Here is a 14,380-nt window from a genome sequence, read left to right as displayed (position 1 = left end):
AAAATATGGTTTAATTATTTTCATAATTTCACACTTTTTTCCTGCTCTTTACCAATTCCAAGAATCTTAAGGTCAGTAATCACAGAGGCAGATTTCCAGAAATGTGGTACATGGAAGTATAAAATATCACAAAAGTGAGACCAAGTGTCCAAACACTCTACCTGACAACAAAGGAAATACATATATTAAGACAAATCCCATTTGGCTTTCCACCTTTCAAAATCTAAATGAGAATCTTCCTTTTACATTAACCATGCAGGCTACAAGAGTCCCATGAGGTTGATGGATGAAGGATGGCCAGTTTATCTTCTTCTTTGTAAAGGTCCCTTTCCCTAACAGGGCAAAAGCTTAAAAAGATCTAAAATCCACAACTCAAAGAATGGAATGCTTTACAAACATTGGTCTATTATATGCGTAAAACATTTTTCAAAACTCTTCTGAGAGCCAATCTGGTGTTGTTTTTCAATAAGCCTCATTACCACACAGAACACCATTACCTCTCCTAAGTCAACAAGCTTTGATAAAGCACCACCCCCTGCAGAGAAGACCGCTCCTCCTGCCAGGACCACAGATGGTGGGGATTTCTAAACTGAACTCTAGCTAGCATCTGCCTCTTTCTTGCAGCCCACATCACCTAAAAATCACCTATGCAGTCCCCTTAAATGAGAAATCATGATGTATCATGACTAATCTGGCCCAGGTTCACACATAACCGTGATTTCATGCATCTGGTTTCTTTTTAATTTTAGGGAGGCTGTGATCTAGCAATGGCCACAGAAACATTCAACTCAATCAAAAAACCTGTAGTTGAACTTAAATTGAGCTGTTTATGTGGCAGATAACTTCAAAGTGTTATTTAAGGCATAGGAGATGTTAAATGCTATTTTCCTTCAAATAAAATAATAAATATATATCAGTGTATATATATATAAAAGGCAGTATAAATTGAAGATGATATAAATTTAAAATATTAACTTCCTGCAAGCCCCCTTTCCCTAACTGCTTAACCATAATTACTTTACACATTACATCAAATCCCTAGAGCAAAATTAGTACATGTATTATCAACATCTGGTCTACAGCTAGAAGCAGTGTCCTAATATTTTTAAAAAGAATATAAAACATTAAAGCCACTAAAATGTTCAAATTAGATCTGTATTAAGTGTATATTCAACACTGACATAGTTCATGAACGTATTTTAATAAGTTCTAAGGGGAAAGGAGTATGAAATCTCATAATTCACTCAGTATAACTTAACATAAAAGAAAGTACTCAAGCCCAGCATTGTGGCATAGCAGGCTGAGCTGTTCTGTGAGCCACTGGCATCCCATATAGGCACAGGTTTGAGTCCCAGCTGTTCCACTTCTGATCCAGCTCCCTGCTGATGCACCTGGGAAAGAAGTAAAAGATGGTCCAAGTATTTGAGCTCCTGCCACCTACATGGGAGACCTGGACGAAGTTCCTGGCTCCTGGATTCAGCCTGGCCCAGGCCCGGCCATTGTGGCCATTTGGGTAGTAAACCAGTGGATAGAAGATCACTCTCTCTCTGTCTGTCTCTCTGTAACTCTGCCTTTGAAATAAAATAAATATTGTTTTTTTAAAAAAGCAAAGTACTTGGGGCCAGTGCTGTGGCGTAGTGTGTAAAGCCGCCACCTACAGAGTCAGCATCCCATATGGGTGCTGGTTCTAGTCCTGGCTGCTCCATTTCTGATCCAGCTCTCTGCTAGGTCTGGGAAAGTGATAGAAGATGGCCCAAGTCTTTGGGCTCTTGCCCCTGCACCTCTGGCCCAGCCAGAGGAAGCTCCTGGCTCCTGGCTTCAGATCGGCACAGTTCCGGCTGTTGTGGCCATCTGGGGAGTGAACCAGCAGATGGAAGACCTCTCTCTCTCTCTGCCTCTCCTCTCTCTGTGTAACTCTTTCAAAAAAAAATAAAAAAATCTTAAAAAAAAAGCAAAGTACTCAAAACATCTAGAGGGACTTTCCTAGTACCATATAAGTAAATATTTGATCGTGAAAGTATTATTATTTCTAAATAGAATGACATAAGTAGGAATCAGCATATCAATGAAGATGATCTTTTATTTTATAAAAATACATAACATTCCCCACTAGATTGTCAGATGTATGAGAAGAGGATTTTTTTTTTTTTTGCTCATCTCTAAAACTTCAGTGCCTAGAATGCTGCCTGGCCCATAACGTGCATACAATAAATATTTGTTGAATGAATAAGCTGGCATGAAGAATATTATGAATCATATTCAGTCAAGCCCAAGGACTTATCATCCAGGACTTCACCTTTGAGATCACTCATTCACTCCTCCTTTCTGACCACAACTTCCCATCCCTCTAGCCTGTTCACTCAATGATCTCCCCAGCTGCATATCTAGTTTCTGATCTCATGAGCGGTAAGTGGGTTTCCAGTAGAGCCTGCTACTTTCACCTTGTCATTTTCTTTCTGTGTTCACTGCTTTCCTAGACAGTTGGATTGTATTATTTCAACTGGATTCTTCTCAATATCCTCCACAATATGTAATTTAATTGCAAATATCTGATTTAAAATGTAACCCTTCTAAGCCCAACTCTTGCACTTTATACCTGCACGAGGACTTCTGAGATCTACTAGAGAAAAAAAAATCACATTCTGGTAGATTATTATCCATATGAATTCTTGGTCACTAAGCTTACTACAACACTGCCTGGCACTGCAACTATGCTTCCCTGATCCTAGCTTGCTCTCCTGTTCTCCATAACACCTCTTTAAATCTTTTTGAAATACCTCAAATATCCAACCCAAACCTTATCCTATCCAAACCTAGCCTTAGAGGCTGGCCTTACCTCATACACCAGAGAAATAAAAATGACATCAGACAAGTTCCTCCTGCCAAATCTACAAACCCATTTTCATCCATACCTATTCAGGATAACTCTCTTCCTCATCGGGATCCTCTCCCATCTGGCATAAGGACTCTGCCCTATAAGGCCTGTGTTCTGTCAATTATCCTCTCCTTCCTATCAGCTTTTAAAGACACTCACGTCCCTCCTGAATTAAAAAAATATTCCCTGGATTTCAACCCTTCTCTGGATACTACTCTTTCTCTGCTCTTTAGGAACAAACTTATCTAAGGAATTGTCCATATTCACTTCCCTCACTTCATCATCACCCCAATCATTTCTCAATCTACCATAGTGTAGCTTTCTGCCACAATCCCCTTAAATCACTCTAAGGTCACCAAGAACCTCCTAAATCCAATGGGCAGTTCTTGTTCTTTATCTTCCCAGATCTCTCTGAGTCTTTAGCACCACAGACCACTTGTTGATGGACTGATTCCATCTTGAAAAATTTATTCTACTGATATTTAAGTAGATTCCAAATATGTATCAGGAAGATGCTCAATGTCTGAAAAAGCAAAAAAGAAATTAAAGAACACAGCAACAGGAAATGGATTAGTTAATGGTCTATACATGTAATGGAATAGTGTGTTACTGTTACTAATATTGGGGGCCAGCGTTGTGGCATAGTAGACTAAGTCTCCGCCTGCAGCGGCAGCATCCCATATGGTCACTGGTTCTTGTCCCGGCTGCTCCTCTACTGATCTAGCTCCCTGCAAATGTGCCAAGTGCTTGGGCCCTTGCACCAGTATTGGAGACCCAGAAGAAGCTCCTGGCTCTGGCTTCAGATCTGTGTGTGGCCATTTGGGGAGTGAACCAGTAGATGGAAGACCTTTCTCACTCTCCTTCCCTCTGTAACTCTATGTCTCAAAGAAATAAATCTTTTTAAAAATATATAGAAGTAGTTCGGGGCCGGCGCTGTGGCATAGCGGGTAAAGCCACCGCCTGCAGTGCCGGCATCCCATTTGGGCACCAGTTCGAGTCCCAGCAGCTCTATTTCCGATCCAGCTCTCTGCTGTTGCCTGGGAAAGCAGTGGAAGATGTCCCAAGTCCTTGGGCCCCTGCATCCACATGGGAGACCCGGAGGAGGCTCCTGGCTCCTGGTTTCGGATCAGTGCAGCTCCAGCCATTGCGGCCAACTGGGGAGTGGACCAGCAGATGGAAGACCTCTCTCTCTGCCTCTCCATTCTCTGTGTAACTCTGAATTTCAAATAAATAAATAAATCTTTAAAAAAATTATATATAGGGCCAGCACCGCGGCTCACTAGGCTAATCCTCCGCCTTGCAGCGCCGGCATGCCAGGTTCTAGTCCCGGTCGGGGCGCCGGATTCTGTCCCGGTAGCCCCTCTTCCAGGCCAGCTCTCTACTGTGGCCAGGGAGTGCAGTGGAGGATGGCCCAGGTGCTTGGGCCCTGCACCCCATGGGAGACCAGGAGAAGCACCTGGCTCCTACCATCGGATCAGCATGGTGCGCCGGCCGCAGCACGCCGGCCGTGGCAGCCATTGGAGAGTGAACCAACAGCAAAAAGGAAGACCTTTCTCTCTGTCTCTCTCTCTCTCACTGTCCACTCTGCCTGTCAAAAAAAAAAATTAAAAAAATATAGAGAGTGGGGGTTGGTGCTGTGGCACAGCGGTTTAATGTCCTGGCCTGAGGCACCGGCATCCCATATGGGCACAGGTCCGAGACCCGGCTGCCTCACTTCTGATCTGGCTCTCTGCTGTGGCCTTGGAAAGCAGTGGAAGATGGACCAAGTCCTTGGGCCCCTGCACCTGCATGGGAGACCTGGAGGAGGCTCCTGGCTCCTGGCTTCGGATTGGCGCAGCTCTTGCAGTTGCGGCCATCTGGGGAGTGAACCAGCAGATGGAGGATCTCTCTCTCTCTCTCTCTCTCTCTCTCTCTCCCCCTCTCCCTCTCCTTTCTCTGTATAACTTTTTCAAATAAATAAATATTTTTAAAAATATAGAGAGAGGTAGTTCTAGATATACTGGGACTGACAGCTTGCCATAGCATATCAAGTAAACAAAAATACCCTGCAAAACATGATTCCACTTACATTTTTTTACATGTAAGTGTAAACAGATTGGATGGATAGATGGATGGATGGAAATATATAAGCATGGAAAAATGTCTGGAAAGAGATATAAATTTAAGATTGTTACTTCTGGGAAATGAGATAAGCAGAGAACAGAAGACTTATATGTTAATTTTATTGTGACAAGTAATAAACATATAGTTATATTCCTGAACACACCAATATTTCCAAACTAGGTAAAAAAGAAGTTTAAAAGAAATCAAATAGGAATGGTCATAGGGACTTGCAAAAAACTTTTTAGGTTCTCCAGGGCAAAGGGAGGTGGGAGAAAAATGTGGTTAATGGTTTCAAACATGGAAAGAGAGACCTACTCAAAACAAGGTTAGATTAGTATCCAATAGAGACCATGAACAGATCATTCTTAAAGGAAGAGAATTAAATGGCCAATATATATGAGAAAACAATTTTCACGCTTACTGGCAATAAAGATTTTTTATGTTTGCTTATTGAATCAGCCAAATTTTAGAAAAATAACATTCACTTTTTAAGAAGAGGATGTAAGAGATGCTCTCATGCTTTGTTGGTAAAATGTAAACTGGAAAAACCTGTTAGAAAGCAATGTGACAGTCTGATACCTAGAAAATTGCACTTCAGTGGCTGGTGTGGGGCAGCAGGTTAAGCCACCACTTGTGACGTCAGCATCCCATATTTGAGTGCTGGTTTTATTTGAATCCTGATTGCTCTGCTTCCCATCCAGCATCTGGCTAATGTGCCTGAAAAGGCAGTGGAAGATGGCCCAAGTGTCTGGAGCCCTGGCACCTATGTGGCAAACCCAGGTGGAGGTCCTGGCTCCTGCCTGGCCCAGTCCTGGCTATTGTAGCCATTGTGGGGAGTTAACCAGCAGATGGAAAATCTCTCTCTCCCTCCCTCCCTTCCTTCTCCCCCTCTCCCCCCTCCCCCTCCCTCTTCTCTTCTCCCTTTCAAATAAATAAATCTTTTTTAAAAAATAGAAATAGCATAGATACCATGAAATTTCTCCATCTCTGAAAACTGACAGATTCAAGTTTAAGGTAGGTTTAATCACAAATATGAAAGCCACGATAGTCCCTAATTTCAACTACTCTTCTGACAGAACCATCTAACATCCCACTCTCTCATATATCTGTCACAGCCCCCCAGGAAAAATCCTCCAAACTAGAACATTCACACTCTGTTTCTATACATGGGCTGAAGAGAGCTGCTGGAGAGAATGGATACTGAGGTCTGTGACTTGAGGCAGACACAAATTCAAGTTATCCAAGCCTCTTATTATTTTTTTAAAGATTTATTTATTTATTTATTTATTTGAAAGGCAGAGTTACAGAGAAGCAGAGGCAGAGAGAGAGAGAGAGAGAGAGAGAGAGAGAGAGAGAGAGAGAAAGGTCTGCATCTGCTGGTTCACTCCCCAGATGGCAACAACAGCTGGAGCTGTGCCAATTCAAAGCTAGGAGCCAGGAGCCAGGAGCCAGGAGCCAGGAGTTTCTTTCAGGTCTCCCACACAGGTGCAAGGGCCCAAGGACTTGAGCCATCTTCTACTGCTTTCCCAGGCAATAGCACAGAATGGGATAGGAAGTGGAGCAGCCAGGACTCGAATCGGTACCTATATGGGATGCTGGCCCTGCAGGCAGCGGCTTTACCAGCTACGCCACAGTGCTGGCCCTGTCTCTTATTATTTTCTTGGTTCACTTTTCTCCACCTTTATGGAAGTATAGTTGACTGCAATGGTACTTTAAAAAGTTTGTGGTAAATGGAATTAAAAGATAAGGTTATTTTTTGATGCAAAAAAATGGAAGCCATGTATGTTTTTTTTCCAAAATATGCATTTTCCATAGTTTTTAAAAATCCTTCATGTGCATGAATTTCATTTTTTACACCAAAATAAATTTAGCTTTTAATTCTACTTTTCAGTTTTTTTATTTTTTAAAACTTTATTTATTTATTTGAAAGGCAGAGTTACAGAGAGGCAGAGGCAGAGATGGAGTTCTTCCATCTGCTGGTTCATTCCCAAATGGCCGCAACAGCCAGAGCTGAGCAGATCCAAAGTCAGGAGCTGGGAGCTTCTTCGGGGTTTCGTGCATGGGTACAGAAGTCCAAGCACTTGGGCCATCTTCCGCTGCTTTCCCAGGTGCATTAGCAGGGAGCTGGATTGGAAGTACAGCAGCGGGGACTTGAACCAGTGTCCATATAGGATGTTGGCACTGCAGGCGGCAGCTTTACGCACATTACCACAGCACCAGTCCCTTCATGAATTTCTCAAAGTGCACTTGTACATATTTGTGGTTTATAACATGATTCTTTGATATACACCTGCATAATGTGGACAATATTATAAGATCATAAAGAACTTCTCTATCATTTTAAATGCCATTCCGGGCTTTTCCCTGTCTTGTCAGGGGCTACCTCCCTCAAAATCCTGTCCTTCCACAGCTCTTTTCATCTCCATAGCATCAGCAGTCCTGCTCTCTTTGCCTCCTATCTACTGCCCTATCTCTAAGGTCAGTATATTCACCGCCCTCCCTTTCATTCTGGTACCCCAGCTTCTTCATGGATCTTGCACCATCAAGCTTGATGCCATCTACCCACAAATGTGCTCATCTTTCTCCTATATTTAAAACAAAATTGGCCGGCGCCACAGCTCACTAGGCTAATCCTCCACCTGCGGCGCTGGCACCCTGGGTTCTAGTCCCAGTCGGGGCACTGGATTCTGTCCCGGTTGCCCCTCTTCCAGGCCAGCTCTCTGCTGTGGCCCGGGAAGGCAGTGGAGGATGGCCCAGGTCCTTGGGCCCTGCACCCGCATGGGAGACCAGGAGGAAACACCTGGCTCCTGGCTTTGGATCGGCGCAGCCGGCCGCAACACGCTGGCCATGGCGGCCACTTGGGGGGTAAACCAACGGAAAAAGGAAGACCTTTCTCTCTGACTCTCTCTCTCACTGTCCACTCTGCCTGTCAAAAAAAAAAAAGATATGTCTGGGTACAAAAAAATAAAAAAAAACTAACAATTTAATATGGCCCTCCGTACCCTACTGTCTATAAGAAATACTCTCTTTCTCATCATAGACAACTTCTTCAACGTGTGTACTGTTTTCAGTCCTGTTTTCAGTTCCCAACGATTTATGATCTGCCTCCTCTCCTTCTGAACTGATGTCATCATTTACCTCCTAATTGCCAAATCTAATGAACATGTTTTTAAAACGTTTTATAGTGAGTTTATCTGATTACAAGAGGGGTGCACACCATGAACAAAATTATGACATATGACAGACTAGAGAGAAAAAAAAAACCATGGCACTGTATAGCAGGCAATGGGCAAATATCTATAATAAACATATATTCTTATAAATAAATAAGCCAAAAGAAAAATGTACAAAGGATATGAAGGAACAAATCTCAGAAAAAAAAAAACAAAAATAGTCAACACATGAGAAAAGTCACTCAGCCTCACTGGTGATCAGAGAAATGCCAAATTAAATCAGTTTAATACTATTTTTTACTTGTCAGATTGGCAGAAATTGAATAGACTGTCCTCTGCATGGACATGAGGAAAAACTCTGAATGGTGAAAGTGTAAACCTCTTTGGATGTCACTTTGGCCTGGCATATTCACATTTTTTATTTATTTGAAAAGACAGTTACAGAGAGAGAGAGAGAGAGGGAGAGAGAGAGAGAGAGGTCTTCCATGTGCTAGTTCACTCCCCAAATGGTTGCAACGGCTGGAGCTGAGCCGCACCAAAGCCAGGAGCTTCCTCTGGGTCTCCCACATGGGTGCAGAGATCCAAGGTTTTTGGCCATCCTCCACTGCCTTCCCTGGTGCATTAGCAGGGAGCTGGATTGGAAGTGAAGCAGCCAGGACTTGAACTGGTGCCCATATGGGATGTCAGCACTGCAGGCCAGGTTTTTAACCTGCTGCACCATAGTGCCGGCCCGCATATTCAATTTTTTTTTAATGTGCATACCCCTTATCTGGTATTGTTAATTAATGAGAATTGTGTATATTTATAATGTACGATATGATGTTGATTTGTGTATACACTGTAGAAAGACCCAATCAAGGGGGCCGGCGCCGCAGCTCACTTGATTAATCCTCCACCTGCGGCGCCGGCATCCCATATGGGCGCTGGTTCTAGTCCTGGTTGCTCCTCTTCCAGTCCAGCTCTCTGCTGTGGCCCGGGAAGGCAGTGGAGGATGGCCCAAGTGCTTAGGCCCTGCACCCGCATGGGAAACCAGGAAGAAGCACCTGGCTCCTGGCTTCGGATCAGCACAGCGCTGTCTGTAGTGGCCATTTGGGGAGTGAACCAACGGAAGGAAGACCTTTCTCTCTGTCTCTCTTTTTGTCTATAATTCTGTCAAATAAATTTTTTAAAAAGACTCAATCAAGCTAATTAACTTATATGTAACCCTACCAACTTATATCTATATTTGTGGTAAGAATGCTTAAAATCTGTATTTGAGCAATTTTAAAATACACAATACATTTTTATTAACAGTGGTCACCATGCAGTGCAATGGATTGCTAAAAGTTATTACGCCAACCTAACTGAAACTTTGTACTCTTTGATGAACATCTCCCTGACCCAGAAATTCTCCTAGAAAAAAACTATGCCACAGAAATACTTGTGTATATTCAAGTAGATGCTTAAGCATTGTTCCAGGATCTTCATTGCACATGAAATCCTAAAGCTAGGAGTTTGGACTTAAATGTCATCTTGTACAGGCATTTTCTGACCATTTTATTTAAACTTTCATCCTCATCGCTTCTCGGCCTTTTGGCTAAAATCAAGTGTAAGCTTTCATCCTCTTCCCTACCTTACTAGATTTTTCTAGCTTATTGTCTATTGTCCCTACCCTGTGCTCACCCTCGCCCCCAACACAACATAAACTCTGTATGGACAGAGATTGCTGTCTTTTGTACTCACCAGTAGACCCTAGGACCCAGACCTGAGACTGGCACGTCATAGGTATACTCATATCTGTTAAATAAATAAATAAACTGACAGTCCCAAAGTATGAATTGGCACTCTTTTGTGCTCTCCTGGAGCTTAAACTAAGCCTATCCACTTTGTAGCCCTACTGGTGTAAGGCTGCCCCAGTGCCAGTTTTTGCAGAGGTTTCTGTCTGCTGAGTTTTGCTTTGAGATTACATTTCTGATAACAACTTTGCCCTTTAGAAATACATTCTCTCTCTCCCTCCTTCTCTCTCTCTCTCTCTCTCTCTCTCTCTCTCTCTCCCCCTTTGGATGGAAGCTTCTGAGGTTTAGAAGGGGAACTGCAAAGATGCTGTGCTTCTTAGTGGTAGGAAGGGGGCTGCACTGGGAAGGAGTGTGGACTGTCAGATGCCTTGAGGCCTCTTGGGTATTTGGCAAGCTCAGTCAGAGGCTGGAGAAAGTTGCTGTGCAACAGGGAAGTGAACAGCTCAGAAGAATAAAAGATGCCACCAATTAGGCATCTGGCCTCATGTCACCCTTAGCCTTTTAGGTGTGAGGTAGTTATTGGCTTGTGAAATTTATGGAAGAGCCGTATGTGAGCACTGCTTTGATACCAGGAGGATTGTGCAGTATTAGAAAACTAGTATATGACATAAAACAAAAAAATGTCATTCCACTTCAATGTGTTTTGAAATGTTCAGAAAGAAATAAAAGGCGAGAATCCATTTAAAGGCAGACTTGGAAGGACCTGGGCCCTTGTTAAGGTAGTAGATATTGGGGCCAGCACTGTGGTATAGCAGGTTAAGCACACCCGCCTGCAGCACAGGCATCCCATATGGGCTCCAATTTAAGTCCTGAATGTTCCACTTCCAATACAGCTCCCTGCTGATGGCCTGGGAAAGCAGTAGAGGATGGCCCAAGTGCTTGGGCCCTTGCACCCACATGGAGGACCCAGAGAAAGCTCCTGGTTCCAGATGGGCCCAGCTCCAGCCATTGTGGCCATTTGGGGAGTGAACCAACGATGGAAGACCTCTTTCTCTCTCTCTCTCTCTCTGTAACTCTGCCTTTCGGGTAAATAAATAAATCTTTTTTTAAAAGTACGAGATTCTTACCATTTAGTGTACATTCATTGTTTTAAAAACTCAAGTTTGTATTTAAAAAATGTCTCAGTCTCTTCTAAATTTATCTCCTCAACTGTGAACATCAGAGTGACTTACGGCTCAGTGTGGACTTTTCTCCACCTAGAATCTTCCTAGAGGCTCTCATCCAGCCCCATGGCTTTAAATTTCATCTGTCTAGATACTCATCACTCCCAAATTTATGTCTTTGATCTATGCCTTTCTTCTAAGCCACAGCTTCATATATTCAGGGACATTTCACATTTCTACTTGTCTATCAAATAGACATCTCAAATATAACATGGTCAAAACGAGATTTCTGACTACTCTCGCATGCCTCAGGTTTTTCCTCAACCTCCCCTGTCTCAGTAAAATGATGTCATCGGCCATTCAGTTGCTCAGACCAAAAACAAGGGTCACCCTTGTTTTCTCCCTTTTACTCCTCACACTCAATTTATCAGGAAGTCCTGCTGATCGGATCTGGAAACTGTATCACATTCTGTGCTTCCATTCCACCATCACCAGACCTCAGCCCCTGAAAGGCATGACTACCTCCATTTCCAGAATGAATGTTTGTTAGTCTTTTATGTTTAAGACAAAGGGAACTCCAAGATCCAGAGCTTGCTCTTAGAGAGGTTACAACCTTCCAGGTGGAAAAACAGGCAAGAGTGATGGTAAGGGCTTTACTGAGGTGTAACAAGAAGTGCTTTAGGACACAGGATAACTAGTAATTCCTCTTGACAAAAGTAAAGTGCACGTAAGGCTGTTCCAAAGGAGGCGACTTTAGAGTTAAATGTTGACAGATGACTAAGAATTAACAGGTAGGGGTGGCAAGTTGGCTTTTCAGGAAAAAAAAAGGGGGGGAGACAATTTGAGCAAAGTCCCAGAGGTGGGATCAGAGAGGAGATTTTTATTTTCTCCCCCTCTCCCAGCCTACATATTCCATCCATCCTATAACAAAAAGCACACCATCACCCTCAGGCTCTCTGGCCTGGCTGTTGGGAAATCCTTATCACTTACCATGTCCTCAATTCTCTCTTTTTGCCAGTAGGGAAGAAGTAGTCTGGCACATACCCCTGGATTCCAGGGTTACTCTCTGCTAATTTCAGGACAACTGCCCTGAGCTAACAGCCCAGGAGGTTTCTTTCATCCGGGTACATTCCAGGAGTGGGGTGCTTATAGTGGCAACGTGGCAGCTGGCCCCATGTTGGAAATGAAGTGGGTAAGATATCAGTGAGGAAAGTGGTCCAGATTCTATGCAGTGTATCTAAGGTGAAATCAAGGATCCAAACTTATGTCTCAGCTTGGGAGGGAAGTTCTTCATAAGTTAGTGCTCATGTACAAGCTATTTAGTGTTCCTAACATCTGAGATAATAGATATGGTGTGATAGGATAGAAACACAAGCTCTGACCCCCTCAGTTGGGTGATTTGGGCCAAGGCGCTTACCCTCTCAGAGTCTTCTTTTCATCCTAACATGGTTATACGTGTAGTGCGTGCTGCACAGAGTTATCATGAGGACTGTATGAGACAATTACACAAAGAACTTATCACAGTGCCTAGCTCAGCAGACTCTTAATAGCCACTATTAGTAGCAGTCATTAAAGGGAAAAGCTCAGAGAGCATCAAGCAGAATGTCTCATTCACTCACACACCACTCACCCCAGAACAGGGCTTCAAAGCTCCACTTCACTGCTCTGACCTAGAGAGAGATACCTGAAATTCTGTCACCTCTCAAAAACAAAACAAAAGTCACCCAAGCCAAGTTCATGGGCTTTTTCTACTAGGATCTCCAGCTGATGATTAAAAAACCAAACAGAAAACCAGAACACCATCAGGGCCACAACTCTGCATTAAACCACTGTTCCCTCCACAGTAGGGTAAACATTTTAGGTCATTAACCTCTTGATATTAATGGATTTATGAGAGGTGGGAGTAGGGAGGTGAAAGAGCAGAAAAAATCCAGTTAAAAACAGGAGGTCCTAAATGTACTGAAGACTAATTTCTGCCACACATGTCCAAGGTCTCCGAGGTCAGCCCTGCCTAAAGCATTATTCGAGAATGCTAAGGTCCTCTAGCCCTGAAAAAGCAAGGGTTTGGGGAAACTGGTTGGTTCATAAAAACACCACTTTTTCAAGCCACTAAAATTCTAACCCAATGATTTCAAACCCGAAAACCCCATCCCATCCAATGTTGAGGGCTAAAGGAACACTTTTTCTTGTCCCTTTACAAACCAACACAGAAGACACAAGCATCCTGCGCCTCTTCTGAGCGCTCTGGGGACCCTGCTGCAGGAGTAAACTCCCATGGCCTGCTTGAAGGGCCACAAAGAAAGCAGCCCAGCCTCAAGTGCAGGGGGAGCCCACTGAGGCAGCACTCTGGGCCAACCGGCCTCACTGTGGCAGGCAGGCCAAGGCAGCCAACGCCGCCAGGTCCGAGGTGAAGGGACAGCGCGAGAGGAACCGACGGAAACGTGACGGGCCGCCGCGGAGGGTGCGTCCCTGCTAGGAGCCCAGCCCCACCCCCGCCCCCAGGGCCAGCTCTCTGGAGGAACCTGGGCTCCGGCTGGCGGGAAAAGCTGGGGACTCCGCAAGAGGGGTGACAGAGAGGGAACAGTGCCCAGATGGCCACAGTCCGCGTTAACGACGCGTGGGCCATGGAACGGGCCAGAAGAAGCCCGGGAGAAAGAAAAGTGGCAGGGAGGGACCGCCCCAAGCAGACGGCGTCCAGGCGTAGGGGTGCGGTCCAGAGAGGCAGGCAGAGGAAAGGGGACTGACCGTCAGCGAGACAGCAGTAAAGACCTGGAGAGCTAAAAGGGGTAGGGAAGGGCGCAGGTGCTCGAAAAGGGGGTGGGAGCGCTTTAGCAGTGAAAAGGGGATGGGACCAAAAAGAGTCCCAGAGCGAGAGCAAGAGGGCGGGCAGCCGCTAGCTGCGGCCCTACCTGTCACCAGCAACAGGTGCCGCGAGAAGACTAGACGTCCCAGGACCAGAGTCAGGGAGGGGTCTCCGGCTCCGAGAAGATCTCAAGCCCACTCTGCGGCCGGCCCTTCTCACTCTCCGGCAGGCGGAAAAAGCTGCAACTTTCCCTGGAGCGGGGAGGAGCTGGACTCTTAAAGGGGCCGCACAGCGCTTGAGCTCCTTAGTAGGGGTCGCCCAATCCAAAGGCGAGCTGCGGCAGCCAAAACCTTAACGCACTGAAGGGATGTCCTCCCAGGTTAGAAAAGAGAATTTGGGGACTGAGGATAGGGATCTAAGAGTATATGTATCCCGCCAACACACACCCCGTGTCCCCAGCGCCGTTCACTTCCATCTGTGGTCACTCTCTTTAGATGGTAAAAATCACCTACTTCTGTTCAGCTGAGCCAAAAGTTGTCAAGCTGTCA

At 44.7% G+C, this 14,380-nt stretch overlaps 1 protein-coding gene across 4 annotated transcripts in view; it reads right to left on the bottom strand.

Moving 5' to 3' along the window:
- Window positions 1–14,085, bottom strand: part of SYTL4 (synaptotagmin like 4) — a 95,419-nt gene extending 81,334 nt beyond the window's left edge. For 3 of the 4 annotated variants that reach the window (XM_089324533.1, XM_002720353.6, XM_089324532.1), the window contains exon 1: window positions 13,939–14,085. The gene's annotated coding sequence lies outside the window, so the exon portion shown is untranslated. The remainder of the gene's footprint in view (window positions 1–13,938) is intronic. The other variant, XM_070066353.2, reaches the window with a different exon arrangement.
- Window positions 14,086–14,380: the final 295 nt, after the last annotated feature.

Source organism: Oryctolagus cuniculus, chromosome X (assembly GCF_051225735.1).
Source record: "Oryctolagus cuniculus isolate XC-2025 breed Fujian yellow rabbit chromosome X, ASM5122573v1, whole genome shotgun sequence".
Taxonomy (NCBI): Eukaryota; Metazoa; Chordata; class Mammalia; order Lagomorpha; family Leporidae; genus Oryctolagus; species Oryctolagus cuniculus.
The sequence above is the reverse complement of the archived record's forward strand: the minus strand, read 5'-3'. Positions and strand labels throughout refer to the sequence as shown.